A 15672-nucleotide genomic window follows, 5' to 3' on the forward strand; every position below is an offset into this window, starting at 1 on the left:
GCTCCGGTTCCCCGCACCATCGGGACCTCCCCCTCTTCAGCGGGACTGACCACCACATACCTGAAGGCTGGCTTACATCCTACGAGCGGGTTATGACGTGTAACAAGTGGAACGACGTTACGAAATAGAACAATTTCGTATGCTGTGTGGCCGGAATTGCGAACCTGTGGTATCTGAACCATGAAGAAGACCTCTCCAATTCGGCCACTTTCAAGAAGATCCTTTCCGAAGTGTTCTGTCTCCCTGCAGCCCTTAAGCTGTGTGCCGAGCAACGCTTGCGCGAAAGTTCAGAGCAGTCAGGTGAGACCTTTACGAGCTACATTGAAGATGTGGTCAACCTGTGGTCAATCGCGCATCAACACCAAGATGTTCGAGGCTGACAAAATCAATAATATTTTGAAAAGAATCGAGAATGACGTATTTAAAGTGCTGCTGCCTCGAGATCTTCGCACCTTTTCCAAAGTGGTAAGCATCTGCCAAAACTATGACGAGTGGTGCAAGCAGACGCTTCTCACTCGCAAGACCGCCGCTCCGGACGAGTCGCTTGCGGGGCTGTCAGCTGCACCTGATCCACTCAGCGCTGTCGCAACAGATCAAGGACTTCATGCGTGAGGAAGTGTCTCGTGAACTTCCCCTTCTGCCGTCCCACTCTGCGCCGTTTCCATGCCTTGCGCCCGACCTTTGTCATACCATCATGAACGTGTAGCTGAAGCCCTTCCACCGACCCAGCCGGCTGCGCTACCACGTCATTCCACCCCTGTCGATGCCCTATTGACATACGCTGAAGCCGTTGCACGGCCGCGGCCACCTAGGTACCGCTCGAGCGTTGCTACGCTTCAAGTGCCTGTGCCTCAGGTCGTTCAAGCGACGAGGCCTTTTTTTCCGACCGCTTCCAAGAATCACAAATCCCTGGCGCACAGGTGACAATCGTTCCATCTGTTATTAATGTGGACCGCTTGGTCATGTTTTCCAGCTTTGTCGCCGTCGTGTGCCAGTATATCCCTCACTACCTCCACGAGTTACCGAATGCTGGCCTCCTCAAGCTCAATACTCAGTGGCAGGCAAGCCGCCAGCGCCGTCCTCTTTCAGTTGACAGCTCAGCTTTCTCCACCCAGCAGTCACCTTCACCGCGTCGCCGCTCCCTCTCTCCCTCTCTCCTATGCGCCGGCCCCCACTCTTTCGCAAAAGGAAACCCAGATACCACAGTTCCTGGGGCGAGAAGTGCGCCGCCAGTGAAATGTTAAACGCCTCAGTTCTCTACCGACAATCTTATCGAAGCTTTTGTAGGGGAAGTTCCTGTTCCGGCGCTCGTCAATACCGGTGCTGTAGAACAATTTCGCCGTTCTTGCGAAAGGTTGCACCACCACCTTCTGGATTCTCGCTGCGCATGGTAACTGCGCAACCTATTGAGGCGTTAGCGACGTGCACTGCAAGAGTAGTTATTGAGGAAGTTTTATATACAAATGAATTGGTCGTTTTGCCAACCTGTTCTCATGAAATAATCTAGGTAGGCTCTTGCTGTCACGCCATAGCGCCGCCATCGATTGTGCTCCTGCTGAACTGGAGTTCTTTTCGCTCAGCGATTCCCCGTCAGCCGCTGCCCCTTCTGCTGCTTATCACAAAGCCGTCGTTGCCGTACGCGTTGACCTACCTGCATGCTCTGCTTTCTTGTGCCCATCTTGTGCTAACGTACTTTTTGCGCTATCCCCCATATTTATCCACCGCAAGTCACTGCCCCTACCTTACGTGGCACTCGCCCTGTCAGCTGGCCTTACCGCGTTGTTTGTCACCAATACTTTAGCGTATCTTTCCGCTGTGCGGCGCAGTGAGCGTGTCGGAACCATGCAGCAAATTTATTTCATTCTCCGCCAGGATAAGAATGACAATTCACCGTCCCTCATCTTAGACTCCCTCAGCACGTGTCAGGCTCCCGCGCTCGACATTTCGCCTGAACACGTTTTCCTGCACTCCACTGAGGCAACCCTTGGCCTCCCCCCCCCCCCCCCCCCCCTCAACGAACACAACTTCTTTCGCTGCTTCATCAATTTCATTCTTCCTTCGGTTGAAACCGAACCGCGTTTGGCCGCATCTACTGCCGTCAATTAAATCGACACCGGTGTCCATGCCCTTCTGAGCCAGCGCCCTTACCCCTTCTCCGCCACTGAGTGCCATGTCATTCAAGACTGTTTAACCCCATGCTTAAGAGCGGCGTGATTCAGTCCTCTCACAGTCCATGGACAACCCTCAAGGTACTCGAGAAGAAGAAAGATGGCTCTATTTGTTTCTGCGTTTATTAGAGCCACTTGAATCGGATAGCACGGAAAGACGTTTACCCTCTGCCAGGTATTCATGACGCTTTGCGCTGCCTCTAAGAATTGGAACTCCTCTTCTCTCGATTTGCGCTCTAGGTACGGGCAGGTCACCATGGCTGCCGACGATCGCCCAAGAACCGCCTTTGTGGCCACTGACGGGTTGTATGAACTTAATGTCTTGCCTTGAGGCCTCTGTAGTGATCCGGCTGCTTTGAAGCGCAGGATGGACACTATTTTGCGCGGCCTGAAGTGGATGTCCTGTCTGTGGTATTTAAACGACGTCGTGGTCTTTTTTCCCGACTTCGACACTGAACTGTCCCGGCTAAAGCACGTCTTGACATACATGCCTTACGGAGGCCGGCCTGCACCTCAACTTAAAAAGTGCTGCTTTGCTGCTCGCAAACTGATGATTCTGTGTCATGTTGTGTTAAAAAGGGGGTCCGTCCCAATACCGCCAACCTTTGTGCTCTGACTGCTTTTCCAAAACCTACTTCCATCAAGCAAATGCACAGCTTCCTAGGCCTCTCTTCCTACTTTCAGCGTTTTCTTCGGAACTTTGCTGCAGTTGTTGCCCCTTTAACTCAACTCCTCGGCAGCAACGTAGATTTCTCGAGTTCCTTTCCTGCTTGCGACGATGCCTACAACACTTTGCGTGATCTCCTCATGGCCCCTCTTATCGTCCGCCACTTTGACCAGCAAACACCAACCGAAGTATACACGGACGCCAGTGGTATTTGACTCGGTGCTGCGCTCGAACTGTGTAAATCTCGACTTCAAGAATTTGTACTTGCTTACACCGGCGTCACGATCACTAAACCAGAGTCCAACTACTCATTCAGGAATAAAGAGCGTCTGGCCATTGTCTGGGCCGTCCGCAAGTTTCGACGTTACCTCGCGGCCATCCTTTTGACATGGTCAAGGAAAACTATGCCTTTTCTTGGCTTTGTTCGTTAAAAGATCCATCCGGCCGACTGGGTGCATGGGCTCCCCACCTAGAAGAATTATACCATATGCGTAGTCTACCGGTCGGGCCGCAAGGATCAGGACGTCGATGTCTTGTTCCGCTCCCGGCTGCCAGCGGAGATTGCCAGGCTCTCCGCCATCGAAGTCGCTGCGCCTTCGGTCACTTTCGGCGGCATGCCTTCAGAGCAGCATTAAGATCAATCGATTGCCTCCCTTCTCGACTTTATATCTGATCCATCTAGGTTTCCAGCATCCTGCGCCCTTCTTCGCCTATCTTTCCATTTTGCCATTCGCGATAACCTGCTTTATAGGTGTAACTGTAACCCTGGTGGACACAAATGGCTTCTTGTTATTTCACGACATCTACGCTCCCAGCTCTGCACCTGTTTTCACGCTGACTCGCAATGCTGTCACGGCGGAGTATTCAACACGTATACTCGCATCCGTGCCCGATACTACTGGCACGGCATGTACAGCTTCACCCTCAGGTTGGTGCGCTCGTGCCCGGCCTGCCAATGCCAAAGCAACAGCGTAATCGCGGCGCTGGCGAGTTGCAGAAGCTATCTTGTCGGCGCCGCCCCTTCGTCCGCGTTGTAATTGATTTAAATGGCCCTCCACCATACACCGCCGCTGGAAACCGGTGGGTTATCGTTTCCATTCAACAGCTGATGCGGCCACCTCGGCGCTCCCTGCTGCTACGGCTCGTGATGTGCCGCCGCTCATTCTGCAGCGTTTCATTCTTCACCAAGGTGCTCCTCGTGAACTCCTCAGTGATAGAGGGCGCGTCTTCTTGTCTGACGTCGTTGACGCTGCGCTTGGCGAGTGCCGCATAATTTATAGGACTTTTACCGCCTACCATCCCCAAACAAATGGTCCAACCGAACGCTTTAATCGGACACTTGGTGACATGCTGACCATCTAGTACGTCGCTGCCAACCATACGAACAGGGAATTCGTTCTACCCCATATAGCGTACGCCTATACCACTGCCACACAGTCCACTACAGGCTTCCCTCCGTTTTTTCTGCTTAACGGCCAGCATCTATTCGCTCCCATCAACACAGTTGTCTCCTACGCCCTGCCGCATCTGGGTGTACAACTGTCTCTGAAGCTGCCCAACGCGCCGAACACGGCCGCCAGATCCCAAGGTCATTCGCCGAGACTCAGGGGCGCCTCAAACACCACCACGACAAAGATCAGCTTGCACCGGCCTTCCCAAATGGTGGACCCGTGTGGCTCTAGATACCCTTCAGTACCCTCGGCCTCTTCAAGAAAATTATTTTGAAATATTATAGCACGTACCACGCCCTGGAGTGCACCTCCCCCGTTAACTACACTGTTTAGCCACTCATGCAGTCTGCCGATATCCGCTGCCATGGCCGCGAGACTGTGCATAGTCAGCGCCTTAATCTATACTGCGATTCGGTTGTATTGCCGGCACCATCAGTCACCAGGTTCGCTCCTTTTCTCCCCAGCGCCATTGTGAAGGAGCAGATGGGCGTTAACCCATCCGCACTGCCATCGCTCCGAGCGAGACCCTGCCTGGCCGACGGCGAACAGCCACTGCTTCAACGCTGCTTCCGTCGTCCTCGATGTCCCTAAATACACCACTATTACACTGCTAACATGTGACATGCCTACTATATTCCGACACAGTTAGGTATGCATTGAAACTCCCCACCCCCTCCAGCCATAGCGGTCACAAGCTCTTCCTGCGCGACAAGCAAATAATCACTTGTTATAGCCTTCCTTGATGAGGAAAGAAAACAACACAGAACAAATCTATCGCAGGAAAGCTTTTTATTTCTCTGACATTATAGACTACCCGAAAGACGCAGGATCGATCACTGCCGCGGCGGCCGAACTTCGATGAGGGCGAAATTCTAGAGATCCGTGTACAGTGTGATGTCAGCGCATGTTAAACAACTCCAGGTGGTTGATATTTCCTGAGCCCACATAGCCGGAGCCACTTTGGGATGTTAAATCCCCCTAAACAATAAAACAGACTAAATCGTTGAAATCACGGCACTGTTTCCTGCGGTGATTTGTTAGCAGCGTAACACAACTCCCTTCAAGCTATGGGTTGCTTTTTCCAACTGCTTTTTTGTACGTTGTGCCTTACCATATGGTTACATTCTATTTGCATGCTGCTGGCCACCGAAGCTATTGCGCTCAGCATACTACGAGCAAAGCGCCTAACGCTTATGAGAGGTCCTTTTATCATTGATGTCATAAACTTTATGTCGAAGGCTTTATTTTTTCTCGATAATGCTTCAGCACAGGAAAGATAAGAGCTTCTGCATTCACGATATATCAATATTTACATATTACAACACGGCATTGCAAAACACAACACCTCAGTAAAGGAGGAGATTTCCGCTATGCGTAGAACTTTACCGCCACCTCCCATAATAATCCGGAATTCGACATCCAGAGAGACTTTCCCCGCTGAACGCATACAGATAATGAAGACAAAAAAAACACTGTCATGATCTTGTTAGTGCACTGAACATTCTTCATCCATATGTGGCAGCTATCAATTTATGCCAGATGTACATTTTGCTTCCTGTAAATTTGTTTGCCCTACTACTGAGCAGAGATCAATAAGCAGTGCTTCTTGCTGCACAAAAGAGGTCTCAGAAGATGCAATATTCTGAATTAAGCTGCATTTTTCGTAGTTTCTTATTTTTCATTCAAGCTCCACGCATTGAAAGTTGTCAACTACAGCCTCATATGACTGGGCTCATTTTAACGTCTGGTGATTAATGCTCAGTAGATTTGCCCTATTTGGATTTCTTATTCAGTAATCAACGATAGTAATTAAAACAAGATTGGTGCCAATACCGCTGCCTTGTAGGTTTTACTCAACATTCTTACTTTTTTTCAGCTCGAAAAATGCCTTCTGTTTGCTGTCAGACGGCACGCAGCAGTGAGCCCTGTTACTGCTGTCTCTACATCTCTGTCCCGTTTTGCAGTTGCCGGGTACGGTGTTCACTTTCTTATTAAGTAAAATTATTTTTATCTTGCCTCTTTATCGCTTTTCAAGTCAGGTTTCGAAAACCTAACTGTTCCGTGTTTACTCTCACTTCTTATGTATAGTTACGATGCTTAAAAGAGCCCATCTTTCTATTTTTATAAGTGATTGTGGCCAATTAAGGTTTTTAAAGTTTTTTTTGTTTATCGTTGTAAGTGTACCATGAAACGTTTCCTCACAACTGGTTGCGATATATATTTCATGGACCACGCTTTTGAACCAGCGCTTTAGGCATCATACTCGCATGCGGGAGGTGCCACCAATGCCGCCGGTTATACACCTGTAAGGAAGACGACGGGCATACGCGCGACCCGCATTGCCATCGCCTGGGGCACGCGCCTGTCGACCAGCTGGCCTCGGACTGCTGTTCACCCTGCTCCCGTTGTGAAGCTTCACTCAACAAATCCCACCTTACATTTGGTGGAAGTGCGGGGTAATGTCCTCTCGCCCTTGAACTCCGCAGCCGAACGCTACCCCCTACCGCGATACCTTCGACCCACCAAGCCGTCCAAGTGAGCCCGGCCGCCGTCGTCTGTGCTGGTTTTCTCCGCCAGCGAAACCCCGCTATCTTCAGCGGCACGGACGACCATGATGTTGAAGACTGGCTCACATCGTATGAGCGGGTGAGCGCATACAATAAGCGGGACGCGGAAACCAAGCTGAACAATGTGATTTTCTATCTGACGGGCGTGGCGAATCTGTGGTATCGGAACCACGAGGCGGACATTGCATCATGGTCCGTTTTCAAAAGAAACTTCTCTGAGGTATTCGGCCACCCGGCTGTCAGAAAACTCCGTTCCGAACAGCGCTAGCGTGCGCGGTCGCAGCAGGTAGGCGAGAACTTCACGAGTTGAATCGAGGATGTCGTGGACCTGTGCAAGAGGGTGAACGCACATATGTCCGAAGCCGACAAGATCAGGCATATCCTCAAGGGCATTGATGACGACGCCTTTCAGATGTTGTTGGCGCGAGACCTGCGCACCGTCGCCGAAGTCGTAACAATATGTCAGAGCTTCGACGAACTGCGCAAGCAGAGGGCTCTGACACGCAAACACACCACGAGCATCGACTCGCTTGCTGGCCTGAACGATGCAAGCGACCAGTCATCGCTCCTGCCGCAAATCAAGAGTTTCATCCGTGAAGAAGTTGCTCGAAAGCTCTCGCTTATTTCAAGCCATCGAGAGCCACCACCACACATAACTCCGAATCTGAGGCACGTCATTCAAGAACAGGTCGCTGAGGCTCTCTCGCAAGCCCCTCAGCCCACACCTTTCGCGGCCCCGCTGACATATCCGGAGGTTGTTGCGCGACCTCGACCACCACCTATGTTCCGCCTCCTAGTCCTCTTCGACAGCCTCCTGATTTTATTCCACCACCTGCTCATCTGCAAACATCCTGGGGCACGGCTGACAACATTGGACCACCATCTCAACTGGGCAACTCCTGGCGCACGCCTGACAACCGCCCGATCTGCTACTTCTCCGGCATGCCAGGTCATGTGGTGCGGCTTTGCCGTCGAAGCATGAACGTCTCACGACCACCTTCAGAAGTTTCCGGTTACTGGTCCCAGCGACAGTATTTGCCTCCTGCTGAGCTGCCCCTAAGGCGTTCTCTGTCTCTTGAGCCTTCTCTGGACGCCGTTCGCCTTCTTCAGGTCGGTGCTCCATTGCTCCGATGCGACGGCATCCCTCGACGACTCAAGAGGAAAACTAGGTGCCGCAGTTACTGAGGCGAAAACTGCGCAGTCGTCGAAATTTGAAAGGCCTTGTTTGTCTGCTGCTAATTTAATTGAAGTTTTTGTAGAGGGCGCATCTGTCATGGCGCTTGTCGACACCGGTGCTGCGGTTTCTGTCATGGATGCAGCGCTTTGCCGCTCTTTGAGGAAAGTGAAGGCGCCCCTTTCTGGCCCGTCGTTACGAACTGCAAGTGCGCAACTCATCCAGCCGTTAGCAGCGTGTACTGCTCAAGTAGTCATAGAAGACATTTTATAATTGGTCGAGTTCATCGTTCTGCCGTCATGTTCGCATTCGATCATCTTGGGCTGGGACTTCCTGTCGCTCCACGATGTGGTCATCGACTGTGCTCGGGCTCAAGTAGAGCTCTCTGTGCTGCCGAATCCCGTGCAAGGGACTGAAATTTGTGCTGCCCCTGTTTCTGCCAAAGCTTTTGTCGCCAACAGCACCGATATTCCTGCGTGCTCTTCCGTGATTGTGCCTCTCTCCTGTGACTCCCTTCGCGATGCCAGTGTCATCTTCGCGCCGTCTCCTACTTCTCTACGCCGACATTGTCTGCCTCTGCCTTATGCCCTGCTCACTTTATCCGCCGGCCTCACCGCACTGTGGGTCTTTAACCCGTTTTCCAGCCCCTTCGAATTGCGCCGCGGGGAGTGCGTCGTAATCGTGCAGCTCTTCGATTGCGTTTTCAACCACCCCGACGCTGCCGCAGAATTACCGCCGATCGCCATGGACGCGCTCAGCTCACCTACCCCTGCGCCCGCCACGTTGTCGACCGACCTATTCCTTTGCTCTATTGACGCCAGTCTTCCGCCAACTCAGCGAACCCAGCTTCTTGCGCTTATTAAGGAGTTTCGCTCCTCCTTCGATTGCCACCAATGTGTTTTGGGACGCATGACGACTGCCGAGTATCGCATTGACACCGGCGCCCATGCCCCTCTGCGACAGCGCCCATATCGTGTTTCCGGCACTGAAAGAGGAGTTATTGAAGAACAGGTAGACACCATGCTTCACTGCGGCGTTATTCAGCCTTCCACCAGCCGGTCCTCACCGGTTGTCCTCGTCAAGAAGAAGGATGGCTCCGATCGATTTTGCGTCGATTACCGCCGCATTAATAAGATCACACACAAAGACGTCTACCCTTTGCCCCGTATTGATGACGCTCTGGACTGTCTACAAGGCGCGGAGCTCTTTTCTTCTTTTGATTTGCGCTGTGGGTATTGGCAGGTCCCAATGGAAGCTGCAGATCGTGCCAAAACCGCGTTTGTGACCCCTGACGGCCTCTACGAGTTAAACGTCTACTTTCGAGCGAATGATGGATACCGTTTTGCGTGGTCTCAAGTGGAAGACATGCTTGTGCTACCTGGACGATATAGTTGTCCTTTCGCCCGACTTTCAAACGCATCTATGTCGCCTGAAGCACGTATTGACATGCCTCTGAAACGCAGGCCTCCCGCTGAACTTAAAAAAAATACACCTTTGCTGCCCGCGAACTGACAATTTTAGGTCACGTTGTGTTGAAAGATGAAGTACACCCTGACCCTGCGAAACTTCGAGCCGTGTCTGAGTTTCCCAAACCTTCCACCACTAAGGAACTTCTCAGCTTCTTAGGACTCTGCTCTTATTTTAGGCGTTTCATTCGCAACTTTGTCTCATTTACTGCCCCTTTCACTCAGCTGCTCGGCACCAATGTTGATTTTTTGGCTTGGTCAGCCGCATGCGACGACGCCTACAGCACCTTGCGTCGTCTCCTCACGGCACCACCCATCTTGCGACATTTCGAGCCGGCGGCCCGCACTGAAGTCCACACGGATGCCAGCGGTATTGGTCTTGGTGCAGTGCTCGCCCAGCGCAAATCTGGCTTCGAAGAAAATGTCGTTGCCTATGCCAGCCGCACACATACCAAGGCTGAGTCACACTACTCTTTGACTGAAAAAGAGTGCCTCGCCATTCAGTGGGCCTTAGGCAAGTTTCGTCCTTACGTGTACGGCCGTCCTTTCGATGTCGTTACGGATCATCACGCCCTTTGTTGGCTTTTCTCACTAAAGGATCCTTCCGGTCACCTGCCGCGGTGGGCGCTGCGTCTTCAAGAATACAACATCCGAGTCGTGTACCGATCGGGTCGCAAACATCAGGACGCCGACGCCTTGTCTCGCTGCGCGCTCCCCGCCGAACTTGCCAGCCTCTGCGAAATCGACGCCCCTGTTCCGTCTCCCACCATCAGTGACCTGCCTTCTGAGCAGCGCAAGGATCCCTGGATTCGTGCTCTTCTCGACTTTCTCTCCGACCCATCGGCGCTTGTACCATCCCGCGCCCTGCGCCGTCAAGATTCACATTTTGAGGTCAGAGATAACCTGCTTTATCGCCGTAATTATCATTCTGATGGACGAAAATGGCTCCTCGTCATACCTCGCCGCCTCAGGTCCTATATCTGTTCATCGTTTCACGGTGACTTGCAATGCGGTCACGCGGGCCTTTTCAAGACTTACACGTGCCTCCGCCTCCGCTACTACTGGCGTGGCATGTACAATTTCGTTTTGCAATACGTAAGCTCCTGTCTCGACTGCCAACGCCGCAAGAAACCCACCAACCGTATTGCTGACGAGTAGCAGCCGCTGTCTTTTCCGCCTCGCCCTTTCGACCGCGTTGGCATGGATTTATACGGGCCCCTCCCGTATACTGCTTCTGGCAAACGAAGGGTCATTGTTGCCGTCGATCACCTCACGAGGTAAGCTGAAACCGCCGCGCTCTCTGCTGCCACGCCACGGGATGTGGCATCCTTTATTCTGCGTCGATTCATCCTTCGACACGGTGCCCCGCGTGAACTCCTCAGCGACAGAGGCCGCGTCTTCCTATCTGACGTCATCAAAGCTCTTCTCCGTGAGTGGAACGTCATCCATCGGACATGCACCGCTTACCACCCTCAGACAAACGGCTTCACTGAACGCTTTAACCGAACTCTGGGGGACATGCTGGCTATGTACGTTAGTTCGAACCACACGAACTGGGACCTCATTCTCCCGTATATTACGTTCGCTTAAAATACTGCTACGCAGTCTACAACCGGATTTTATCCTTTGTTTCTCCTTTACGGCCGATATCCCTCCGTTCCCATTGATACCGTTCTCCCCTATTACCCTGACGCATCTGGGTGTACCACCGTTTCCGAAGCCGCCAGGCACGCCGAAGACTGCCGCCAGATCGCCCGGTCGCTCACGACAGCTACCCAGACCCTTCAGAAAACTCGCCACCCTTCAGAAAACCTCCCCAGCATTTCTCGCCCGGCTCTCTTGTCTGGCTGTAGATACCTCCCCGTACTCCGGGACTCTCCAGGAAATTGCTCGCTAGGTATCACGAGCCCTACCGCATCTAGCAGCAAACATCTCCTGTCAACTATATAGCTGAGCCCCTCACGTCGTCACCCGATCTCAGACGCCGCGGCCGTGAAACTGTCCATATGAACCGCCTGAAGACATACCACGACCCCGCTGTCTTGTCCGCCCCTTAAGTCGCCAGGATGGCTCCTCTTCTGTCCAGGAGCCATTGTAAGGAAGACGACATGCATACGCGCGAGCCGCATTGCCATCGCCTGGTGCACGCTCCTGTCGACCACCTGACCTTGGACTGCTGTTAGCCATGCTCCCGTTGTGAAGCTTCACCGAGCAAATCCCACCTAACACACCAATGATAGTGCGTAAACTTTTTTTACTTATTTATTGACAGCTCAACTGCCTCTGTTGGGGTTATTACATCACGGGTAGGTCCATAGAGCATGTCGATTATTTTTCAGTGAACGCGTTGAAGGGAGCTGCATCAATGTGGAGAACTGCGTCGGTGGGAAGGCGATTCCAGTCCATGGCTGTCGGTGGAAAGAAAGCGTTAAGATGTGCGGTAGTATGTGCGCATGGTGGGTAAAGGACTCTCTCGTGATGAATGTAAATTATTTCTGTAAATTAAAAAAAAAGCAAAGGGCCGAGTACTGTCCCTTGGCGCACACTGGAAGCAACAGGGGTCAAATCAGAGCTCTGTCTATTAGCGTCTACAAACTGTTGACGGTTACAAAGAAAGCGTCTTATTGGGTCAAGAGTGAGGGGAGAAATACTTAAACTTGAAAGTTTATACAAAAGCCGCTTGAGGGCAACTTTGTCAAATGTTTTTCGAAATCAAGAAATAATGTATCCACTGGTATTTCAAGGTCTAAATTGGAACTGATATCACTAATGAATGGAGCCAGTTGTGTGTCACTTGAGATACTTTTCAGGAAACAATGTTGGTAAGGATGAAAGAAATTTGCCGATATCAGAAAGTTTAGAATATGTGAGTGAACAACGTGCTCCTTAAGTTTTTAACAAACTCTTGTAAATGATATGGGACGATAACTATTGCATGAAGACGGCGAACCTTTTTTGGTACTGGAATAACCCTTGCCTTCCTTCAGTCACGTGGCCTCACTACGTGTGACAATGACTTCTGAAATACGTGTACAAAAATAATGCTTCTAATGTTTTTTGTGTTTCTTACAAGCTTAGAATTGATACCATCCACACCGGCTGACGATGACACTTTTAAGTGATTCCATTAGTTTCGCGATGCCGATAGCATGAGATATGCTAGGCATGACTGTATGGTTGTACTGTGGCTGGCAGATTTCCATCGGGTTCTTGATTAAATACGGGCGAAAATATAAAATTTAGTGCACCAGGAACTCCGTGATCAGGAATAGGATTACTGTCGTTGCCTACTAGAGCTAAGGGAATAGAGTGGGAGTGGTTAATAGACTTCTAAAATTGCATGGCACTGGCGCGCAGCATGTTGGGCAACGTTATAGAATAGAAAGCGCGCTTGGTCTTGGCAACGAGTTATTGAAATACCTTTTCGAAGGCGTCGTATTTTCCCCATGCTGATGAGGTCTTCAGGCGTTTAGCTGCTTTATCAAGCAGCTATTCTTTTTGTTGTGCTTATGCTATAGAGTAGTGTTAAGCCATGGGGATACCGGTCGCTCAGTTTCGGTAATGCAGTTATGAAGTTTAGAATCGAATGAAGCATGGAATATTTATGATCGCTGATCCCAGGCAAGTACGTAAGAGTCGAGACAGCAGCAGGGTGTGAAGCCAGTATCAGGTCTGCTATGGTCGAAGAATTGATACCTTCCTCAGTAGGGATGGAAACGAGCAGCGCTAAATCGAATGTAGGGCATGCATTTACGAAGTCGCTTTGAATGGTTTTTCTGCGGCTGTTAAAGTTATAGCAGATGATGTGAACAAGCGAAGTTAAAGTCGCCAAAAGGGAGCATAGAAGCTTATGCGAGGGATGACGTCAAAGTGGGAAGCGTATCACGGAAATCATTGCAAAAGGAAGGGTCTGGGGAGGGGGGAGGGGGATTCGAGCGGGTTGTAATGGTCTTTACCTGGCTGCAATAAGAATGGGTGGGTATGACACGTTGCACATTACACACGCAGCTTCGAAAAGATCGTTGAGGTTAGTAACAGCGCAACGAAGGCTGCGATCAGTAGCTATCAGTACACCACCTCCGCGTCTGTTTTTGCGGTCACGCCAAAAACATTGAAACCAGGAAGAAATGAAAGAACCGCTGAGCCTTAGAGAGATGAATTCAGCCATGTATCTGCTAGCCTGAGAACCTTGCTTTTGTTTCGTCTAGGAGGCTGCGAAGTTTCGCACGATTGGGTAGTGTACTTCTGATGTTAGTGCAGATAAATTAAATAGTATTACCACTCAGAATTGTGACAGTGGTCTGTGATAGCTATGGCTTCGGCATAACGTTTTGTCTGGCTTGGTTGTATACACAAACTCTGTTATGGATAATGAGCTTATCATACCGGAGCTTACATTTTTCCTTCTGTGACTTGCCATTTTCAACTAGATGTTTTTTTTTTGTTGCGCAGATGCTGGGTGAGCAGTCCAGAACTATGTTGTAATCTGTATTTTTTAGTTTCGTAGCGCCTTGAATGTAGCTACTCTTTAACTTTGAAATGAGCGAATTTTACGATGATAGGCCTTATTTCACTTTCGGTAAATTTTCCCAGGCGATGTGACAGCTTGATATCCTTTGACGAGATCTTGACACCTAGCTTAGAAGCACAAGTTGTTTTACTAAATTCTCAAATTCCGACCACGTTTCATGATCTTCATCGGTCAATACAAAGTATAAGAGATCAGAATGGCGTGCCCTATCTTCAGAATGGTCTATCCTGGATGTTGTGATAGATATTTCTTTTGCTTTCGCTTTGACACATGCCTTAACGTTTTCAACTTAGTTATTTATATACAGTACCCCTAAGGGCCCTTGTACGAGGGTATTACATGGGGGGGAGGGTAGATTGTTGCATAAGAATACGACACTGGCTTATACGACACTGGCAATTGAAATAAATATAATGCATGTAATAACGAACTATGAGATAAAGCTAGTAAAGTACACAAATAAAGCAACAAACAACGCAAAATAAAATACTCAGTAGAAGTATAATGCACATAATACAACCAAAATACTAAATCTATTTTCTCTGGTCTCTGGTGCATCTCGAACTCCTCCTACCGACTGTCCTATGCCTCTCAGTGTGATGGAATCTGCTTTCCTTCCTGATATTACTGAAAATGATTTAAGGTGTATACTTTTCAGTCTTAAACGTAGCAAATCTCCTGGTCATGACGGCCTCACGATTTCTGAATTGTGCAGAAATTTTGAAGTGATTAAAGGTGTTCTACTAGTTATCCTTAACACTATCATTTCTACAGGTATAATACCTGCTTCAATGAAAACTGCTAAAGTTATACCTTTGTACAAGGGTGGCTCCAGAAACATTTTGAGTAATTACCGACCTATCTCTATTCTACCATGCATTGGCCAAATTTTTGAGAGGCATCTATTACTCACCATGACGAATTTTTTGAATACGCACAGTGTTCTATCACCTTGTCAGTATGGCTTTATAGCAGGAAAAGGAACAACGGTTCTTCTTGAAGAATTCTCTGACGTGCTAAATTCAGCTTATGATAAGAATCAAGTTGCATGTTCTCTTTTTCTGGACGTAAGCAAGGATTTTGATAGCATCTGCCACGTTCTTTTGCTTGATAAACTTTCTGCGCTGGGATTTCGATGTTCGTTTTTAGAACTGCTTACTAACTTTTTACAAGATAGGCGCCAATATGTGTCGATTTCAAGATTCCATAGCGATTTCACGGCAATTACCTCTGGAGTCCCGCACGGTTCTATATTGAGTCCTTTATTATTCAATCTATACGTTAACGACCTTGCTAACAGTGTGCCACCTTTGCTGTTTCAGTATGCTGATGACACTGTTATTGTTGCATGTGCAAAGAAATACACTGATGCTGTTACAGCACTACAGATAGCAGCTATTAAAGCCATGGACTAGTTTAAGTTTAATCTTATTAATGTTAATACTTCTAAAACAAAACTGATCTGCTTTCATAACCCATTAAAACAAGTTGAATTGACTGACCCTGTTTATTTGCATACTTCCTCTTGTTTTAATTGCAACTGTGTACCAGTAAAATATGCGCATTCGGTCAAATATCTTCGCCTGGCCTTCGACAGTGATCTTTCTTGGAACTCGCACCTTTCTTTTGTTTGCCAAAGGCTTCGTGC

General features: G+C 49.5%; 1 pseudogene; it reads left to right on the forward strand.

The window, feature by feature from the left end:
• The first annotated feature begins 3743 nt into the window (after positions 1-3743).
• Positions 3744-10007, forward strand: LOC149324938 (uncharacterized; annotated as a pseudogene).
• Positions 10008-15672: the final 5665 nt, after the last annotated feature.

Source organism: Amblyomma mixtum, unplaced genomic scaffold, assembly GCF_055824585.1.
Source record: "Amblyomma mixtum isolate Tamu unplaced genomic scaffold, ASM5582458v1 scaffold_11, whole genome shotgun sequence".
Classification (NCBI taxonomy): Eukaryota; Metazoa; Arthropoda; class Arachnida; order Ixodida; family Ixodidae; genus Amblyomma; species Amblyomma mixtum.